The following is a 22,323-nucleotide window of genomic DNA, read 5'->3' as shown; positions in this document are numbered from 1 at the left end:
AAGACAAGAGGATATTAACTCTTTCTCAGATTCCCTTTTTCCTCTTTAGCAAAAACAAAGCTCACCAACAAATGAAATTCAGCTCAGATGGGTATTCTCTGTACATGCTACGCCAGTGACTGGTTAGTTGACAGAAAAGTACCAAATGTCTGCTCAAGTTTATTAGGTTTTCTTCCTGCAAAGACTGTTTGCCCCTTGCAAGGTATATCAGCTACTTCAAAGGTCTCAAAACAGCTGCATCTTTTTTTTTTCCATTTTTTTTAATTCTCATTTGTGATTTTATGGATCATATAAGTGAAAGTGGTAAGGAGCAAATTATCAAGGTTGCAGACTGGATCCCTAAGCAGATAAACAGACCTTCATGGCCAGACAATAGAGCAAGTTGGTGAAGTCAGTGTAGCCCAGTTCTGCAGTGAAAATTGCAGAGCTGGGACTCGGGGGTCTCACTCATTAATTTTATTGTAGCAAATAAAGAAATGAAGAGGGTAAGAGGGCAAACAGACACAGAAACACACTTTTGAGCTCACAAAAAAAATTGAGCTGAATGTGCTATTGGCCCTATTAATGTGATTCAACATAAACCAATTTTCAGACCTATGCAGAGCTCTTGTAAAAATTAACGTGAGCAGTATGCTGAAAAATGTAGAGGCATGGGACACATAAGAAAAGACTGGAACTAAACTTAAGGTTGGCAGGGTGGGTAATGCATGACTGGAGGTGGAGGGCTATGGAGCATCACATGCACTTTAATTATCGAGTGCTTTTTTAATGTCTGTTGGGGGCCTACTCAACTTAAGATGTTTATATACGTATGCAAGAGTCTGCGGTTTAATGGACTCTGCATTGTGCTTAATACTGAGGGAGGACTGTCGCTGGGGTCAGAGACCTACCCAGCCAAAGTTTTGCTAAGGGACCCTAAAGTCATCATGAGCACGTGTAATATAACGCAAAGCATCGTATGTTGTATTTTTCTGCCTCTTTTCCCATATTGCTTTCTCCATATTGTTATATCTGTTTTCAGCTCAGTGCAGGCCTGAGGGATTGTGGCAGATGACTCATGGACCGGACACCAGTGGCAACACATTTACTCTGTGTGTGTTGGCCGAGTGCTACTGACTGAAATCAATGGCTCTACCTCAAGTGTCTGGTCTTGCTTGGATCTACTTGAGAAATGGCACTTACTCTTCTTCTCCGTGTTTTTACCTTATGAAATCTCCAAGGGTGTGCCAAACTCACTCATGGCTTACCTCTTCCCCACCAGGGGTGAACAGATTTAGGGAAGCTCTAAATAGCACAGGTAAGTGAGGAGATTTTATTTTCTGAGTTCTTCATTTGCCTTTGTGTAGAAAACTTCTAAAAGTGGTGAATAATTACCAGTGAGGAGATAACTGTGTTAGGGACAAATGGATGCCTGTGCAGTTCCTCCCAGCCACAGTCTGGGGAAATTTAGGAAGCTGTGTGTAACCACAGGGATGTTTCTTTTCTACCTCAAGTAGCTGGGGCCATTGTAGGATTCATTTTCTGTAATTTGGCCAAAAACTGTTCTAAAAACTTTCCCTATGGCGAGGACAAAGAGCTTTTAATGCTAACCACTGAACCTTACAGGTACTGCAGTGGGAGGACCCCATAATTCAGAGTGAGACACGGGCTCCCCATTAGCCACCCGGTGTTGTGCCTGGCCTCTGGGTCAGGACAGGTCCTTCCCAGGCAGCGTTGTCCCGGGTCCAAGAAGCAGCTCCCCCTTCCGAGCCACATGCCACAGCCAGCTGGGGTCACCAAATGGGGTGAGGTCTTGTGGATACTGTGGGAAAACTGTGAACATCGTTTCCTGTAGCTACACTTTGTACAGATTCCCACTTTGGATGTACAAACGCAAAGGATGTGCCATCTCCAAGGACACGCATGGTGAAACTCAGAGGCTTCTTCTCAGGTGGCTGCATCTTCAAACAAGCCAACTAAATGAAAAGAGCATTATCAGAAGGTCTGAGTCCTCTGGAGGTCCAGCTCAGTCATGCTGAGTATCTATGTAGCTGTCACTTTGCTTTAGTTTCATCAAGTAATGAAAAGTGATGAAAACCAAGGAAATGAGCTCAAGTGAGCCCATGCTGGATAAATTGAACATAGTGACAGGCTAGAGGCAAGGGCAGGCTCCCCTGACTAGAGTGATATACAGATGATGGATGTGATCAAATACACAAATGCTTCTGAATTATGGTTTTTACTGGAGTTAAGGTGTTTCCTGCCTGTGACAAGTGATGAGAAGAGATTTTTCAGGTTTCTTACTGTAAAATCTTTCATAACGCAGACGTCTTCTACATGGTCTTCAGTACCAGCAAAAAAGGCCAGAACCAGGACAGGTGTCTATGAAACCTTAGAAGCATAACAACTTTTCAACGAAGTGATGTCTAACACCACTTTTCCTTATACATTGTTATTGATCACATTAATGGCCCTCATTCATTGACTTCCTTTTTGCAGTACCAGGGGATCATTAAGTGGGCATTCCTTAATATTTTGGTCTAGAGGTTACTTGGCTAGAGATGAATGTAGTTATACTTTCATTGGCCTGCTTCTGTTTTACTTTCCACTGGCTGGAAACTTCCTAAAAGAAAATCATCAAAGTAAATCTGTCCAACGCTGTGGTGATGAGTCCTGGGAGAAAAACAGGCTGCATCATTTTTAGTACAGAGCTGAAAGACTTAGTCTGGGGATGCACAAAGACATGTCAGGCTGTGCCAGAGGTAGAATTCATCCATTCAAACCCAAGAGTAAAAAGGGGCTTCAAGTTTCTATGAAACAGAGCTTAGATACTGCAGTCAGCTTTTCGCCTGGCTTTAGAAGTAACTCTGACAAAGTCAATGCGATGTAACGTGCAGTGAACTGTACATTACAGTATCCATTCAAAATCCTAGTGCAAATACTGAGTATTTGAAGACTTAAAGTAATTGACATCCTGTCAGGAGCAGAAATGAGGACAGCATCAACACAGAGAATGTGAATTGGATCTTTTCCTGGGACATTGATTTATGGGCTTCAGACTAGAACACCAATAAAAGTGACTTAAAAATGGCCTCGCAGTGATGCAATATTTTTTGCTGAAACAAAATGTATGTCTAAGTGTATACATAACACATATAGTAACTGATTGGAAGATAATCAGATTAAAACATTGATGTGAAGGTCAGGTAAAAATCTAGCTTCCTGCCTAGTCATCTTACACAAATGAAACACGATAACCCAGAGACTATTTTAAACAATTACTTCCTAAAATCCTACCTTGTCTTGACCTTTTCAAACTTGCCATTGATGTAAAAAAGTAGAAAGTTACCTCATTAGGAGTCTGAATATCAAATTTTACCTTGGCCTTTCAGGTAGGTCATGCAGGAAAATTGTACATGACTCTAACGGCTACTGCAGTAAAACACAAGTCCAGAGTGGATTTGTAAATTTTTGATGTATCTCATGAGCTGCTGTACACTGGCACTCCTCGGCTGCTACCTGAAGAGATGGTTTGATAGGCATTTGCTTAAGAACCTGAGGTTAACCTAGACATAAGCACTGGGTGAACCAAAGCTGTCCTAAGCTATTCAAGAAGCAAACCCATTAAAGACTTCAGGTGTGCTCTGTCCGTCTGTGGCTTGGCAGAATAAATAACTCAACACCACCCGAAGCTGACAAAGGGTAAGTGCTCATTGGAAGGATTGGCACATCTGAGGTCATTTTGGCTTTCCCTGCAAACACCTGTCATACAACATGCACAAGGAACTGTACAGAGCTTTTTTTAATCTTATGAAATGCAAAAGGAAAACAGACATAGAGATGTGCATGAGAAAGATATTTTTCACTCTAGATGAGCAAGTGTTAGACAGGAAAGAACTTTAAAATTATTATGTATTGAGAAGCTTGTGTGCTGTGTGTTTAAGTGGATGCTGGAGATGATAAAATCATGCTCTCCCACCCTTTTTAAAAATGAGGATAACATAGCTCAGCTGCAAAAATTTTAGCACTGATTGGGTACTGGGTACTAGCAGCATACTTCTGCACTGGATCCCACTGACTCTGTTGCATTGGACAAACTGGGAGTGTACTTCCTGCAGAGAAGGAGCATGGTTTACTCTCCTGCTTTTTCTTGCCTGGCCCACAGGTGAATTCAGAGTCAACAGATCAGCTCAGGAATAAGAAGGACCTAAAGAGATCAAAATAAAGGTAAGTGTCAGTGTTCACTGAAGTTTTTTTGTAAAAAGCAGCCCATAAATGTTCCCAGTGTTCCTGGTTACTGAAAGCCCCATTTTGTAATCTGGCTGGAGTGAGCTTCAGGCTGTGCCCCTCCACCCACAGACAGGTATCTCCTTTGGAGAGGACGTAAACATACAGTTACTCATGGGAACAACGCAGAAGTTTTTTCCCACTCTTCACTTTATCTAGTGTGGAAAATTTGGCCCTAAGCATTACATTTAGAGTGCAATTGGTTTAGCAATACATGGGGATTTGAATCCTGATGTAAGTCATTTAAACAGGTGCCAAGTCATATTAATTGCAAACAAAAGGCTTGCTGCACCACCTATCTGGTTGCATTAGTCAAAGTTAATGAATTATTTAATTATTAAGACATGTCCTCCAGCATCTGGACATTCTGCTGGAAACTGGTCAGCTCGGGCCCTTCAACTCAGCAGAAGCATAAATCTGGCCATCACCAGTGGGGGTGGGAAGCACGGGAGGAGGGTACTGGGACAAGTTTTCTGTGCTGTTATTTTTCCAGCCCTTTCAACAATTTCCCCCTGTGCTGGACTGCAGCACTATGATCAGTTTTCTGTGCCCCTAGCCTGTTATCTCCCTGGCAGCACCTGGGGCTTTGCTTCCCTCTGGTCAACAGTTGGGGGCTTTTTACCTTTCAGTCTTACCCACTGTCACCTGTGCACAATATGTAGTTTTTCTCTGGTTTACTGTGTGCTTCTTTTGCATTTCTGCAAAGATAATCAATTTTTAATCTTAATTTTAAGCAAGTCCTTAAATCTTGGGCTTTAGGTTATGCTTAGAGAAAGGGAAGAGGGATTGGTTACCAAATATTCTCTAACACCTTTCTGAATTCAGCCTGCAACTAGTCTTCAAACCTACAATTATCTTTTCCAGGGTTTATCGACCACTGATGTTAACAAAGCAGGCAAGTCTGTCCAGTTACATTGCTCTTTATAAAGCCCTTGCCATTTGTTTCCTGTGGCATTGAGCAGATTCCTTGATACCTTTTGCTATTTTCTGTCTTGTTTCCTCTTGCATCCCCAGGGCCTCAGGGCAGAGCCCTCCTGCCCTAAAGGAGGCTTCTACCCTGGCTGTGGCAGGGGAGAGAGGGGCTGGGGGAAGCATCCATCGGGGATGAAAGCAGGATAATGACACACAGAGGACGAAATTGCATCGAGCGTGAGGTCATGGGGTACTTGGTGCCCTTATTGCACTCGCCTGCACTGCTCCACGCTCTCCTCTGCTTTTCCTTATGAGGAATCTGTTACATAAAGACCCAAGTAGGAGGAGATGAAGAAACCACTGATTGCACTGGAATAAAGAAGGGTGGCACTGGACTTTACTGGGAAGATTGGGAAAGCCTGGGGTACGGAGGAGGAGGAGGAGGTAAAGGCGGTAGAGGATCTCCAGGTCCTGCCCCACAGAACAGGAGACTGCTAAAGCTGCCAGTCCTATACTGAGAAAATGTTCAGTGGTAGCAGAAGAAGGCCAAAGATTTTTTTTTTTTTTAAAAAACCCCACATATTCAGACTAAAAAGGCCTGACAGCATTCCTCCCGTCCTCTCTGAAGTTAACGACAGCCACAGACACGCTATGTGAGGCAGGACTGAGCCAGTGCCACATGCAGACTGGGCGAGGGATGCGATCTTCCTCTCCTTGGTGCTGGGCAGGGGGTTATCTGGCCTGGGGGTCTGTGTCTGTCGCAAAGAACACTGATGGTACCGGTGTCTGACCAGGGGTGCTGTATTAGCCAAAACTTTCAGGAGCACGCTCTCTGCTTAGAGGAGGGAGCGAGGGCAGACATTTGTCAGTGATCTTGGAGAGACTTTCAAGCAGAGCATCCTGGACCCTACCTGATTTGTTTCTTGAAGTATTTTATGTCCTGTGTGTGAGCAGAAAAGCTGTTGCAGTTTTAATTGCTGACTGTAATTTGGTCTGGGCTTTGGGAGTTAGGCTTGAGCTCTGAGAACTGCGTCTGGACTTGGGGCACATCTGCAGTCTTGCCTCACAGGCTTGACAGAATGAGGAGCCCCAAAACCAGGTTTTGTTACCAAAGCAAAAATGCCTCTTGGTGCACATATACAACCATGGCTATTCATACGTACTCCCTTGTTAGATCGAAGCTGTCACTTTGCAGATTGTCAGGCAGGGTAGTATCCCTGGACCGCTGTCCGTGTGCAGGTGCAAAGCTGTCACCCTGTTGGTGTGACACTGGTTTGCACGCTGTCAGCAGGTTGCTCCTGTCTCGCCATCATTCATTTCCATGAAAGCATGTGTGTGCTAAAAGACATACATAGGTACAAACGGGTGTATGTGCGTGCATGCATGCCATCCACTGCTCACGTGGTGCAGAGCATCCTTTAAAAGGCCAGTCACACTTCAGAATTAATATTGAAAGTCTTTATTAATAGGAAGTGATTAGAAACATTGTTTGGTATAAATGCAGCTTTATTCAGTGATTCACATTCCTAGAAGTGCTTAACTCTCTAGGATTCCCCTTGCTCCATTTTGGATTTTATAGTACCAAATGCAAATGCAAACTTTTGTTGCGTGGCAGTTGCAGTCCTACAGTCTAATTTTCCTAGACTAGACTGGACCACTGTTTGCAGTACAAGGCAGGTGGACACGAGTGGATGAAGAAATAGGGATGGGAGGGAACATGCAGGATATGAGCAATCCCTTGACAGGACCTGGGAGAGGCAAGCAAAACTCCAGTAAGAGCGGGTCATACAATGTAATGGTAGGTGCTTTCATTTTCCAGCTCTAAACTGCGTGCTGTGTTGTCCTCTCTTCCATGTCTTAGAAACGGATCAAGCCAAAATAATCCAAAATCACACAACGTGCTTATCTTTTGTTGGAGCCCTTGGAAGTGGCCCGTGGGCCACAGAAGTTGAAACAAATTAATTTTAGAGCTTGTCTGTCTTTGAGTTTCCTGACTTCAGAAGTGAGGAATGGATTTCAAGATGTCTTTCACATGGAAGTGCTCTGGGAATTCATTTACTGATGGTTTTAGTACAGTTTTGATCTTCAAGTGAAAAGTCCAGTGGAAGGACAAGTGACTGCAATTAGTAAAGGAAAATCATCTCTCATTTTAATGTTCAGTTCTTTTATATACATGTTCATAACAGCAAAGTTGTTCTCACTTGTCTCTCCTGATATTTGGTTTCAGAGGAGAAGGTTGCAGCCTGACGAGCAAAGCAATGACTGTTTACCATTTGGTTTCATCACAGAGATTGGATGTGGCAGCATCTTGTTGTCACGATTGTTGCCTGAACCAGCTAGGAAATTAAATATTTCATTGTGATGATTTTGATACTTGCACTCATCTCCCGTGGATTCATAATTGAAGACATCACAAAACAAAACAAATCTCCCCCAAACAATTGTGTGTGTCTAAATTGCCTACATATGTTTCCTGTTCCCAGTTATACATGGCTTTCTTTTTAATATAACTCTTGGCATGACAGAAACCATGCTGGTGACATTATTGGTATTGTTGGCCTAGAATGTTTTCAATAACACCAAGTTTGTTGGGACATAGCGTGAATTAGTTGTCAGTTCTTGAGAAATAAAAATTTAATTGCTGATCAAATGTTTAAAATATGACTTGTATTAATGACAGATTCCCATATAAATTCTTTCTTGTGTCCTTTAGGCGAGAAGCCAAAAACTGGCAGCGTGGCAGCTCTGCTCAGCAACTGCAGTTTGGAAGTCAGGTCCAGGCTTCTATTCTGGTATTCTGGACTGAAATTCTCATGTTTTTCTTTTTTTTTTTTTTTTTTTTTTCTTTTCATTTGGCAGGAAAGACCGAAAATAAGTTTAGGCCAACCTGAAATAAGTCTTTCCCCTGTTCTATTTTTCCAGGACAGTTATCAAGCTGACAGATCAGTTATTATGCAGCTCTATTATGCTCTGTATAAATCTGTAGTTCCTACCAAACTGGTCTCCATCACTCCACCTTCTTTCATAGCCACCATAAAATGGGCATGGAGTCAAAGTAGTTTTTGCAGATGTCCCTGCAAAAAAAAGTGGACTTTTACCTGTGAAGCCATAGAAGAAGCGAAGGTAAACCAAAGCAGAAATTTTTACTGAGTTCAGCTCCAAATGTATTTTTACAGACAAATCTATCCTTCTTTCCTGTTTGTGTTGAGATTACCAGACCATCGATACTGTTCTTCACTTCTTCTGACTTGCACATGCCTCTCTCAACAATGTAGTGTGCAAACCAATTAGTCACACTCCACTGAAGTACTGTTAATCTAATAGATAGATCACTGTTAGGTCAGGGAAAGCAGAGGATGGGGGGTGATGGGGAGTGGAGAGTGTGATGCTTTCCATTCCATCAGCACACCAAGGTCAGAATTTTCCTTCTGCAGCTGTGAGGGGAAAAAAAAAAGTTGATCCAGGATTAATGATGTCAGATTCCCTTAACACACAGATTTACGAGTTCAGGATAGATGTTCTCAGGATAGCAGACCAAATGGGTCATTTATCTGTACCAGTATGGCAGTTCAAAGTTTCTTCAACCTCTTTGTCCAGGACCTTTTGCTTACTCTAAAAGCAAAACGTGAAACCTGCTTGTTCCAGTGGCTGGCAAAAGAGCCTGACCGGCGGCCCCTGTAACCTCCCATGTCTGTGCTCAGCTTCTCAGCAGAGTCCCTGGGGTATCTGTCTGAAGGCGTGCACCAGAGCGGGTTGACCCTTCGTGGCCAACAGACTTCTTCTCCAGAACAAGTTCCCTTCTCCTCTTGCTGGCTAAATGTTTCTCTGTACTCATTTCTTTACCTACGCTGTCATCGTCTGGAATTTGCCTTCAAGTTAATCACATCAGTTAATGTTTGTACCATGTTTGAAAAGCCTGAAGTAGTACAATTTTTTATTACTTCTTTTGTTTTCTTCCTCATATTCTCTCCAAGTCCAAATCACAGGGCACACACGTCTCTGTACCCTATTGTCTTACTGAACAACTCATCCCTGTTTTCGGCTCAGTCGCTGCCTGTTTAACTCCTGTGTTGCTGGAAATAGGTTGTGGAACTGGGGAGAGCTAAACACTGCTAATTGCTTCATATCGTAATCATTAGCTTTACGTGTGCTTGTAAAAGCTGGTGAATACACATCTAGTGCATTTCTGCAGTGTGTGTGTATAGCAGTCTTATCTTCTGATAAGCAAAATCTCTCGCTCTCTCTTACCTTCTTTTCCACCTAGCTGTTGGCCACAGACCCCCTCCCCAGGGTCCTCTGTGTTTTTCCACCAGAAAAAGCAGGAACATGCCAAACGTGGATAAAATTTTGGGATGTGAAGCTTCTATAGATCGTGTATGAACTATTAAAGGAGGGATTTGGTTTTGCAGTTGCTCCCCCCCTAAAAAACTATTGTATAGTTTTTTACAATAGTTTTTACTCTTTAGATGCAAAGGCTGTGTCAGTGACAAATATCAGGTCCTTCCTCCAGAGCATGTGGTTCAGGGATCTTATAAGGATAAAATCGCAAACAAGAGCTTCTTTTTTGGAAACAGACCAACTATTTTGCTGAAAATATTAAAAAAAAATTTCAAGCTGGACAGAGCCATTGTGGTTGATTCAAACCAAGTGGTTACAGCCTGGCAAAAGGGATAAAATGAAAGCAGGGGCTGAGAGCAGAAAGCGATGAGTATCAAGCTCCATGATATTAAAGAAATTGGTTGCAACGATGCTTATTCTGGAGTGCATGAAAACATCCAGCAGTAAGAATCCAGCTGGGCAGAGAGGCAAAAATCCCCCACTCTTTTCTGGTAGTTTTGTTTCCTGAGGGATGAATCTATTGCCAACTGTGATGAGTTCAAATAAACTGCTCTTGTGGTAATACAGGTGATATTTTTAGTGGGCACAAACTAGCCTGGCTGCAGTCAAAATAGCAGCTGCCCAAATTTTCTTTCCTGTGTTCATTGCAGCTGGTATTGGTGACATTCCATGTTAAGGGGGAAAACCCAGTGGAGCGTAGCATGGCATTGCTTGTTTTCCTCATCTCTTAATTTTCCAGGCTGATAAATGTGGTGGAGGAGATGCACGCAACAATTAACACTAAGGTTTGTCGCTGGAGAAGCTCAGCTACATAATTTCCCTGCAACCACGAGGACTCAATTCAGCCAGAAAATCCCAAGGCAGCCTCTGCATCGGTCTTTGAATCAGCACAGGCCCGCTCTGGGGAATTCTCCTGTCTGGCACTGGTGTGTCCTGGGTTGATTCACCTCCAAACTCATGTTCACCAGCGAGGTTCTCAGGCCACCAGCCAGCACCTGTGAATCTTGCGTGGGCATGTCTCGGGGTACTCTTGTCGTGTCCAACAGCCTGACCTTCTTCTGCCTTCTTTTTTCTTCCACGTCGCACTTTTGTTTTCTCTGACCATCACATTTCTTGCTTCTCTCCAAGCTATCAAACCTCTGCATCTCACTTTCCCCTCTTTGACCTTCTCCGTACCCAGATCCTGCTTACACTCACTTTGTTCCCACACAGAGAAAGGCAACACAGGACAGGAGGCCCATGGAGCTGTGAAAATCACTATCAAAGTTGTTATCCAGGCTATGAACTCACCAGGTTTCAGAAGATAACGAAACATTTTAAATACGATGCTTGGATAGATCGGAGGTGAGTAGTCACATAATGGAGGTTTTTGACTTTATTTCAGGTAGTTTACTTGGCTCTCAGCTATCGCTTTTCCAATCCCCAGTAACACCTACCTCTGACTTCATTCTCAAACTTTCCTATTTTGCCCATGCTGTTTGCTTGCTGGGTTGCTTCAGCTGGGAGAGGACCTGTTTACACTCACGCCCATTGGACAAGTTTGGTTTTTCCAGGAGATTTGCCAGTTGTGGCTGAAATCTCTCAACCCTGAGTTGAAAACCCATCAAAAGCCCTTTGAAGTTGGTAAACACAATGGTCTTATCCCACTCCCAGACTCTTCTGCACGCATTGCACTTCAGTGAAACCATCTCTTGTCAGACCAGCAATCCAGCCTGCCCGTGTTTCTGTTCTGCAAACACAACCTGGGGCCTTTCTCCGTGCTCAGGGTCACAGCTGACACGTCCTCCAGACCCTCTCCACAGGACCCTCCTGCCCTGCTGAATCCACTTGCACTCATGCGATCATAGTTGCTCAGAAATTCAAACTTCTGCTTTAACAAAAAAATTGAGTTGATTCCTGGTGGAGAACAAAAAATTACCAAAGCTTTTCATTTTGACTCGGTCATCTTTTTCTCCGCTAAGCACAGTCTTGAACCTGAAACACCTCCAGTATTTAGGAGAGCGCTAGAAGCAGCAAGAGAGTGCAGTGTGTGCCCTGAAAGCAACAGAAAAATGGCTCAGACTGTTCTTAAATTGAAAAGACTGACCAAAACATCCTAATGAGGCATGAAGGCACTAATGAGTCACACCCAAAGATGGGCTAAATAGTGATAGAAAAAAGTTTGTTTCAGTTCCCTGCTGGGGCCAGAAAGCTGATTCTTCACTACCAACTGGTTTCTTTTCCCTCTTCAGTGAGTTACTAGCTGTAATTTATGATGAAATAATTCCTTTGGGAAATTATTCCTTTTGGGGAAAGAATGATGAAAAGGAAAAGAGATCCTCCTCCCTCCCCATTCATCAAACCAATGAGAATAGCATTCAGAAAATTCTGATATCATGAGACAGACTAGCCTTTGCTTCAAATTTTGTTTGGCTGATTATCCTGGAAATGGATTGAGCAGTGCTCTCAAGTCTTTTTCTTTCTTTCCCAATGAACATTAGCAAAAAAGAAATTGTTTTACTATGAAAAACAGCTTACATTTCACAGGTGACCTTTTCTTTTTGGCAAAAAGATTTTTGCCACATCTTTTTGAGAAGGCAGCCTTGCATTATTTATGATAAGCAGTTTACCAGGACAAATTTAGTTTAAATCAAATTCTAGCAAAAAAAGTCCAGCTTCTGTGGCCTGAATTCAGTGCTCTCATGATTCGATATACCTTAGCCAAGTCAAAGGATTGAGATTTTGGAGCAAAATGTACCCAAAGATGAGGTGAGGACAGAGTTCTGGTATCCACAGTCACAGTTGTCTCTGTTGCAAGAAATGGTGCGACAAACTTGTTGATTCCTAACGCTGTCGTGACTGTGTTTGTGCTGTTGTGTGTATGTCGAGGGCAGAGTTAAAGCTGTATGGGGGAGTATTTTTGCCAAGCAGTCATTAGGAAAAAACACACAACAGCAACCATAACTCTGCTGAAGTTAAGGTTTCTTGGTAGGCAGGAATGTGTTTGTGACTTTCATTAATACGTTCAGCAATGAATTCAGTGTACCTGCAAGATAAATTAGATGTCTTCCTCCATCATCCAATGTTTTGGGAAGCTATTTTGCTGATACAATGCAGAGAATGGAAACTTGGCTAACTTTGGGTCTGAGGTCCCAGACTAAAGAGGCCGATTAGCAGCCCTGCAGTTGGCATGTTGTTGTATGGTATTAGGGAAGATGAATGATGGCTGTGTTTGGGCAGATTTTTTTCCATAACTTAAGAGAGAGAAAATCAGCTCATTGTTGATCCAGATTTTGTCATAAGTAATTTGAAAGTTCTCTGTGGGTTCATTTGGAGTCAACGAGAAAATGCAGGTGGATGTACATTGGATTTTAGTGAGAAAGCGGTGTTTTACGATCATCCTGGTCCCGTGGGCTCACCTAATAAAGCAGTTCACAAATAATTTGCAAGTTTGGGGGGAGTTCAATCACTCTTTTCTAGCTAATTAAAAAAAATTATAAATTACGATATAATTACATGCACAGCAACAGTTCAGTCCAAGAGACTCCTTAAATGCCATTAGGAGACGTGTTGTATCCAAATGCTGCCAATGTTAGCTAAAAATTTAGAAGCCTGAGCCAAACCAAGACACAATTTTTCCTTCCTTCCTCCTTCTATTTTTCACTCCTTTCCTCATCACTGCAACTAAAAATAATGTGCCCTGCTTGCCTCATTTGCTAACTAAAACATGTATACCTGCTTGTTAAGCTGTAATTTTAGCTTCACTTTGATTGATAGATCAAGTAGGAAAGGTTTGAATTTTCGTCTTGTACAGGCACATTCAAATTGCTTGGCAAGGCTGTTAGATGCATTGCCTTTGTAGTCATCATGCAGACTAGAGCTTCCCCAGTGACTGAAAAAAGTTTAAAATAATTTAATGAATTTGGGGTTCTTTCTCTTTTATTTCCCTTTTTGTAAAGTTCATGCTTTAATAAAGCACTGGATGTTTTGGAATGGTGAATGCATACCTTCTGAGTGAAGTGCAGCCAGAGCTCCAGCTGCAGCTCCCTTCCTATATGTGTTGCTCAATAGGCTTGTGGGAACTGATGGAGCAGACTGCTGGGGCTGCCAGGCGGGATGGCTCCCCTGTTGTTACTGGCTTGGGCCCAGTTTAATACCTTGTGTGTAGCTCAGTGTAGCAGAGATGTCAAAGTGGTGTAACTAGAAAAAATGCTGCTTTGAGATGGGACCCCTAAACCCCCATAATTATGTTGTTTGTTCTAATTGCACACTCTGGAGCATCATGTTAATACTGAGGAAGCAGAGACTTTTTATTTTTAATGGCTTCATGCCTACTTGAAGCCAGTGGGTCCAGTGCTTTGCCTGCCTTCTAGTCCATAAAGGGTCTGGACGCTTTGCCAACCACGTGCACTATTGCCTGTTGTGGGCATAGAAAGTACTTGTGTGACTTCTAATGAAGTACTAATACTGCTGTGACTGATGGCATTTCTTCTTTGGTAGAAGTGGCGGGGACTGTTTTTTGGAGCAGAGTTGCCTTGTGTTGAATTCAGCCTGGATAGGTGTGGTGGACTGTTTAGGTATGAATTCTTCCTTTATAAGACGACCAGAAAAAGGCAGAGAGAGAAAAGGCAAAAGCCAAGTGGTCCAGACTGAGCTTGAAACCAGTGTTCACTTACCGGTGCTTCTGAATAATTAATGGAGAGCAACTCTGGCAGTACAAAAATGTTCCTTCTGGGTCAGGATAATGCCCTGTAGGTGACTGTGACTAGTAGCAAATGCTTAAAGAAGGCACATCAATGTACATCCTTTCAGCAGTCAGAGGCTCTAACCTCAGCATCTGGACCATCATGGCCCAGCAATCAATGGACCTACCCGCCATCACTGTATTTCATCTCTGGAATTCAACGTAACCTTCTCACCACCATGACATTTTGTGGCAATGAACACTAGGACTAATCCCATTCCCTTGGATACAGGAATGAGTTGCACATTTAATAGTTCATTGTATGAAAAATTATTTTCTTTGGCTTTTTTTAGACTTGCAGCCAGAAAGTGTAACCAGACACTCAGTGTTTGTTTTACTAGGGGGATAATTTTTTGAAAAATCAGCTTCTCCATCAGAGGCAGACTTCCACCCAGCTCTGCTGATGAGAAATCTCAATCCACTTGAGATAAAATTAGCTGGGAGATTGTAACCTCTCGTTAGCAACGTGGGTAGATATCCTCAGAAGTTAAAACCAGATTTGGAAGAGAACATCTGCCCAAGCCTCATACTGTGAAAACCAGATCTTAAAGTGAAAAAAGCTTTCAATGACTTTTGCTGAACTGGTGCAGTTGAACTAGAGGGAGCATCTCTGTGTAAGCAAGACTAATTTGTTGCTTTTTTTTTATTATTATTATTTCGTTAGGTTTTGTCCTCTTTGAGTATGCTTCTGTGGGTACACTTTGGTCCTCTCTGGGTACACAGCTGATGTCTCCTTGCGTGTGTCTTTAAGTGCAACAGTCATGCAAGTAAATAAATCCTGGTAATAAGTGGGTGAAATCACAAGTCAGTTCATTTCCCTGCCCCCATTTCTTTGTAATCAGAAGATGAAGTCACTCCAGAAAATGCAGAGGAGGCTCTGCTATCTGTGGCATGCCGTGCCTGCAGTTAGCACACATTTTAAATCACAGTTCTAGAGCTTATTTATACAGCTAAATGTCATGTGTTTAAAAATAATGCGTTTATTCAGAAAGAAAAATTATCCGCAAAGTGATTAATTAATGGAAGGAGACTCATTCCCAGTGTAACAGCCGGCTAGAATTATTCCAGGCCTCCTCTTGAAGTCAATTACCTGTTGGAAAATCTGTTCACTCCACCAAGTTGGTCCAAGTTCAACAGCTAGAAATAATGAAGCAATGGTATATAACAAGAAGCAGTAAATTTTTCATAATTGCTTGTGCATCTCATTGTAACATGTCAATCGCATTCTAAGACAGCAACCTGTTTTGGGAGTGTAAAGTTAAAAATAATAGGGTTTAGACAAACAGAGGCTTAGATGTTTTTCATAGTAAAATAGTTTTCTTTTTGCTAATGTGTGTAAGCCTTCCTGAAAAAGCAAGTGACACTGACATTCTTAAAACCACATGTAGGATTTAACACTCGGTATCATAGTTGCTGACTTTTCAGCGTCTTACCTCAGAATGAATTTAATGCGAAAGAAAATGGCTGTGCCATAGAGAGCTATCACAAAATTGCAGTTGCTGCTCTTCAAAATCCTCACCTCAGCTTGCAGGCAGCTGTGATGGATGCTCTGGTCTCCCAGGAAAGATTCTGTATTGTTTCTTGCCTGGTCTTTCAACTGATACATTTGCACAGGCCCCAGATGAGCAGGATGAGATGAACTATAACCACAGTGAATTGCTTTGCTGGACTGTGACAGCAGCTGGTTTTGCTCTTTGCTCCCTACTTCCAGAATTTCACGGTGGAGTTATAAAAACACATTTCACAGTGAAACTTGGCAAAGTGTCAGCCAAGAAAAGATTTTTCCCTAGTAATTTTAAAGGCATCAGCACAGTCACTGTTAAGATATTCTAAGAAACAAAGGATGGGGGAATAACAGTATTTAAAAAGCTTGATGTCTCATGTTGATGCTGATGGGGAAATGTCATTTGTCTTTTGTTCATAAAAAAGATCCGAGATCCAATAATTTCAAAATATTAATGGCATGCTACATAAGCATCAAATATATATATTGACTAGAGCTGGGACTGCTCTTTTCCATTGGATTCATAACATGTCTTGTGTAGTAAAAAGAAAAAAAATCTAATTGCAGTTATTTATGCAGTTGATACACCAGAAGGGCTCCAGTGGAGTTGCTTTTCTCTCTGAAGTAAATGAAATGCACCTTGTAAAACTTTGTAATTACAAACTTACCCAAGGAATTGTTCTGATCTTCAGGGTAACTACTACAAGATTTGTAGGAAATATGATGAAAGGGGATTTTGGGGGTTTTTTGGGTCTTTGGGTTTTGTTTACAAATATACTGAATTTCTGACACAAGCTAGCAACAGTTCAGCCAGGAAATTCAAAGCGACTCTTGACTGTGCATTATCAGCTCATTGTCATGGTTTGTCTTTCCACTTAAAACCGTAAAAGCCATGTCAGACATACAGTAACTGAAAATTGCTTGGGAAGGTTTCTTTAGGTTTTACCATGAGGTTATCTGAAAGATGTTTGGGTGGGAGTGTTGATCTTGTGCAGGAGGAGTGTTGATCTGCTTGAGGGTAGGAAGGCTCTACAGAGGGATCTGGACAGGCTGGATCAATGGGCCGAGGCCAACTGTGTGAGTTTCAACAAGGCTCAGTGCTGGGTCTTGCACTTGGGTCACAACAATCCTATGCAACGCTACAGGCTTGGGGAAGGGTGGCTGGAAAGCTGCCAGGCAGAAAAGGACCAGGACGTGTTGGTCAACAGCCGGCTGAGTACGAGCCAGCAGTGTGCCCAGGTGGCCAAGAAGGCCAACAGCATCCTGGCTTGTATCAGAAACAGCATGGCCAGCAGGACCAGGGAAGTGATCGTCCCCCTGTACTCGGCACTGGTGAGGCCGCACCTCGAGTACTGTGTTCAGTTTTGGGCCCCTCACTACCAGACAGACATCGAGGTGCTGGAGCATGTCCAGAGAAGGGCAACGAAGCTGGTGAAGGGTCTAGAGCACAAGTCTTATGAGGAGCGGCTGAGGGAACTGGGGTTGTTTAGCCTGGAGAAAAGGAGGCCAAGGGGAGACCTTATTGCTCTCTGCAACTGCCTGGAAGGAGGTTGTAGCCAGATGGGTGTTGGTCTCTTCTCCCAAGTAACAAGTGATAGGACAAGAGGAAATGGCCTCAAGTTGTGCCAGGGGAGGTTTGGATTGGATATTAGGAAAAATTCCTTCACCAAAAAGGTTGTCAAGTGCTGGAACAGGCTGCTCAGGGAAGTGGCTGAGTCACCATCCCTGGAAGTATTTAAAAGACACATAGATGCGATGCTTAGGGACGTGGTTTAGTGGTGGGCTTGGCAGTGCTAGGTTAACAGTTGGACTTGACAATCTTAAAGGTCTTTTCCAACCTAAATGATTCTATGATTCTATGTTTTCAATATTAATTCAGGGGTTGGGACAAATATACCAATTATGTTTTCTAGCTTTCCTTTGGAGGAGAGAGGTTCTGTAGTTAAATAACATCAAGTAAAGATCTCCTGAATTGTGTGTGACCAGGGAAAATGAGGCAAAGAGATGCCAGAGAATAGGTGGTTACTGAGAGGCAGCTGTTGGTTTGGAAAAGCACCAAGTGGGATCCAGTGAGGTTTGGGCTGGCGGTGGGGCAGTGCAGGGAAGAGATGGAAGCAGAGGGAGATTCATACATATTTAAATCTTCAGAGGACCAAAATCCTCACTTCTGCTATGGGACATACAGAATAATTGCCTGCTGTTCTGTGGAACCACTCGTCCTTCATGCTTTTCCTAAGATCAGAATCCACCCCTGTGTGACAAAGTTGTTTGTTTTGAGATATTTTTAACTTATGTTAAAACAAAAAAAATATCCGTGCCATTTTTTCTTTTCTGGTTGTGCCTGGAAGATTGGAAGAACCCTACTGATTCACACTGAGGAGATGCACAGCAGCGTTTGTATTCTGAGGAGGGGGAAGCGAAACCATCACACATTCAAAAGAAAACATGCTTAATGAATCCACTTACATTAATTTGCCACCAATAGAGATCCTTAGTAACAAAAAGGATCATTACTCATGCAAAGATTGTGACTAAAAACTGTAAAACGCATGTTGTCTGCAGTAAGCATCAAGTGAGACAATGCCACGCAGACTCCTGTGATTTATGGTGCGCCATTTTACTGTTTTCTAGGCTTGTACCTGATGAGAAAGGAAAGACCCAAGAGATGGCAAAGACCACCTTCTGTTTCATCTCCCTGATTTTTTGGTAATGTTTGAAAGAAAATTTCTTAGGCAGATGTTATTTGTTTTGCAGCCATGTGTTTCTTAAAATATACAAGAAATATACAATGAAGAATAGCAGTGAAAAAAAAAAGACTACAGAATACACTTGAAGATACAACTTACTAACTGCTTTTCCAAATGGACTGTGCTTTTAATAATAGTCTGCTTTTGTAAAGCATCTCTCAGATGTGGACTTCAGAATGTGGTAGACAAATTGTCTCAACATGTCTGTGGGATAGATAAGTACTATTAATCCCTTTTTAAAGAGGGAGAAAGCTGAACATCAGAGAGCTGAGAACAGTTTTCTAGCTTTGGTGTTACAAAAGGACTGTCAGAGCAAAGAGTATTGTGTTAAATTCCACCCCCTAAGTCCAATTTAGTCTTTTGCCTTTCCAGCAGAAAGTTTGGTATAACTTCATCTTTTCTGGTCACAGGTTATAAAATGGGCAAAGACAGGGATGGGTGTGAGATACGGCTGGTCATTCCTGAGATGTACAACATATATCTGAAGTTATTTGTATGCTCCTAAGTTAAACATTTCATAAATATGTCAGAATGTATGCAGACTTTCTTAAACAGTTTCAGGCTGAGGAACTTTAACCTACCACCATGTTGCTTGTCTAAGTTTACTGAGTGTGGGCAAACTCCCCAAGAACGTACGGCTCTCTTAATATTAGTGGGGTTTTTAAATATCACAGGCATGCTAGGTATTGATTGCTGGGCACATGTAGTCAGCAACCTTACTTCATCTGGGTTCTCCAACAGATACTTCAGAAATACAAGGGGCTAATAAGAAAGTTAAGTTCATGATGAAAAGAGAAACCACAGCAGTCTATGAAGACTAAAAGTCTAAAAGCAATTTTCAGTCCTACTAAATCTTAGTCCTTGTATAAAATTGCCTATATTGACAATTCTTTTCTTTTCCCACATGTCACTCTTCTGTAGAGCTGAACAGAGAAGCTGGGCAACAGGAGACAGTAGTTTTGAGTGTTCATTCTCCAATTCTGGATGCCTAAAAAAGAAACTCAACATGTTGCAAGTTAGTGGGAGGAGTTGCCCTGTCTTCAGGAGTTGTCAAAGCTCAAGAGGTGAAGAAAGAATAACTTGATTTTGAGTGCGTAGTCTCTTTCATAACTAGTTTAGGTCTCTCTAGCACTTTTTAGGAGCTATGTAGTTCCTTCCAAAGAATGCTAAAGCAAAGGCACCAGAAATATGAAGATGAGCCATCAGCTCATTAATATCACTAAGAGAAAAATAAAAGAATTAGCAAACTCTGTGATGGGCAGCCACAGCCAAACCAAATACCACCTCTCTGGAATTAGATGTGCTGCAAACACCAACAGCCCATGATAATATGACCTTTAAAAACCCATATGTTTCATAAATGGAAAAATGAACTAAAGAGGCTGCTGGTGAAGCTTTCAAGAAGCTTAACTGCTCAATCATACATTAACATGGCATGAAGTTTGCCAGACGAGCCAGGAGGCAACGCTGACAGGGGCTACATGTTTTCCTTTTTATATAAACCTGCAGAAAAGCTGGTAGCTGTGAGGAATGCCCACTGTAGGGCACGATGAAATGATCTTTCTGGTGCTTGTCAGAATTGCTTTTTGCAGTATCACGTTGCCTTCGGTGCCAGCCCTAACTGTCGGCAGCCGGTCCAGTCGCAGTGCCGATGTTTGCCACCTCAGGGTGCAGGAACGGGTGGAAAAGCCCAACCAGGGAAATGGAGCTGTGCTCATGGAAAACGGGCAGCAGGAGGGGAGAGCAGACTGCCGGCCTTCCTTTGCTGCGGAGAGGGTTATCTTATGCAGGTACATCTTACCAAAGCAGGTGGGCAAGTGAGAAGAGGCGAGGCACGGGTAATAGGGGAAAGGGGGACGTGAGCCATGTGGCAATATTCAGTGTGTGGCTTTGCCGTGCCTGCCGGTGAGGCCGGGGGCTTTGCACGCAGGAGCAGGGACCACGAGCGCAGCGGCTGCAACGTCGCTCCGACAAGCCATGATAAATGCCAGCTTTGTCAGTGTGCGTGGCAAGTTACCAGTTACCGAATTCCTGCACTTGGAGAGCCTTGTGCTGGGAAGGAAAAATGAGCTGCGAAGTAATAATGATAATAACAGGACTCAGTGAGGCAGATGTAATCCGCATTTTCTTCAGCTGAGCCTGGCTTGCAGCACCAATGCTGCTTCACAGAATTGTATTCACGGGCATCTTGTCAAAAGTTCATTTTGACACACAAGCTACGGTGTGGCTCAGACTGATCTACAGCTAAAATATAGCATCTTTTCCTCAAAAGTTGTATTTACAGAGTACTTAAGTGAGGCAAGTACCTCAAAACAATTGTCCATGAGAATTAGTAGTTTGGGGAGGGTTGTCACTCATTTTTAAAATCTCTGAGTACATTTTTGCTCTTCTGGCTTACTGTCAAGAAACCTTTGTAGTGCTGAGCTTCCTGCAAATATGTATTTGTGGCAAACCCACTGGAGCCAAAGAATAGCAAATATTGACCCTCTTGTGTCAACAGAAAAGCAAGTGCAAAACTGTCTGTGGGCAGATCAAATTTCATTTTCAAAATAAACGTTTGGTGTATTCTTTCTGCTTTCGGCTCAACTTGACGTGTTGATGCTAAGAGGCTGAAATCCCTCCTGCTGCAGCTTGTCTCTCTGTAAGGCATTGCTGACATGTCATTCTCTGGGATTCTCAGGGTCCAGCCAGGCACCAGACACATTTCTTCTTCTGACCCACAATGCCATCTCTCAAACCATCTCATGCAACTTCTTTGGGGCACATTCCTGTACCCTTTGGATACTCTGGAAAACACCCTTGCAGGGCTTGGGCATTTCTCAAAGTGATCTGAAGCTGGCAGATTTGCTATACTTCACTACACCCTTTGAAAAAGAAATGTCTGTAAGCTACGGTGAAATCTCTTTTATTTCAGTAAGATTAAGGTAAAACACAAGCAGAAGTATTTATTTACAGCATGCACAGTAGGAAAATGGCCACAGATTTTCATGTGAGTCTTAAATGGAAAAAACCGTACGCGTGCTTGGACCTTTGAGAATTCATCTCGACGTGCTGCCTGGCTGGTGATCTCCTGACTCATCCTTTGCGGGGGCTTTGCCCGTCTTCTCCGGCTGTGGCCACAGCTCTCCAACAATTCTCCCTCGCATTAGCTGTCACCACAATGAGCAATCCTACCACCTTCCTGCCCCTACCCACAGAGTCCTGCCCTGCCACCTCCTCCATGGTGGTCTTGGACATGCTGGTGGGGTTGCACAGTGGTGGGTGTTAGACCACCCATCTATGCTGAGACTTACCTTTATTTTTTGTTGTTGTCAGGTTACCTTTCACTGGATCACTTCTTTCACCCTGTGGATTGTGAGGCTGCAGGAGTACTTGGGTTGACACCAGCAAAAGGGCAGGTGAGGGGCAGGAAGGAGCGGTGGCCACTGGGCTGGGGAGGGGACCACGGGTGCATCCTGGCTTAACAGTCTCTCTGAAATCGTGGCTTCACTGTGAGTGTTTCTGCCTGAAGCATCTCCTTGTTTGGAGCCAAATATTTGGTGTCCATCCATCAACAGAGATACTTGATACAATTGTCTAAATGAGTTAGATGCGTGTAATCCCTGACTGGCTCTTGACTGAGAGCAGACGTGACAGTGATTAGCCACTTTGGGACAACTTCTCATCTGGGGAAAGATGGATATGATATGATAGATGGAAATCTCAGAGGTGTGGGAGCCAGCTGCAGGGTGAGGTTCAAACTAAATGTGTGGCTCGAACTCTCTGCTTAATCCAGAGACCTTCCCCTCCAAATAAATGTGAAGTGCATTAGCAGCTGCCACGTGCTGAAGCTT

The 22,323-nt window shown here is 42.9% G+C and overlaps 1 long non-coding RNA gene across 1 annotated transcript; it reads left to right on the top strand.

The window, feature by feature from the left end:
• The first annotated feature begins 1,277 nt into the window (after positions 1-1,277).
• Positions 1,278-21,893, top strand: LOC142601076 (uncharacterized). The gene is made up of 7 exons (XR_012834656.1): positions 1,278-1,297; positions 4,145-4,206; positions 10,729-10,860; positions 14,904-15,006; positions 16,323-16,436; positions 18,375-18,449; positions 21,806-21,893. It is a non-coding gene; the product is annotated as an uncharacterized LOC142601076 (long non-coding RNA).
• The last annotated feature ends 430 nt before the right edge of the window (positions 21,894-22,323 follow it).

Source organism: Balearica regulorum, chromosome 3, assembly GCF_011004875.1.
Source record: "Balearica regulorum gibbericeps isolate bBalReg1 chromosome 3, bBalReg1.pri, whole genome shotgun sequence".
NCBI lineage: Eukaryota > Metazoa > Chordata > Aves > Gruiformes > Gruidae > Balearica > Balearica regulorum.
The sequence above is the reverse complement of the archived record's forward strand: the minus strand, read 5'-3'. Positions and strand labels throughout refer to the sequence as shown.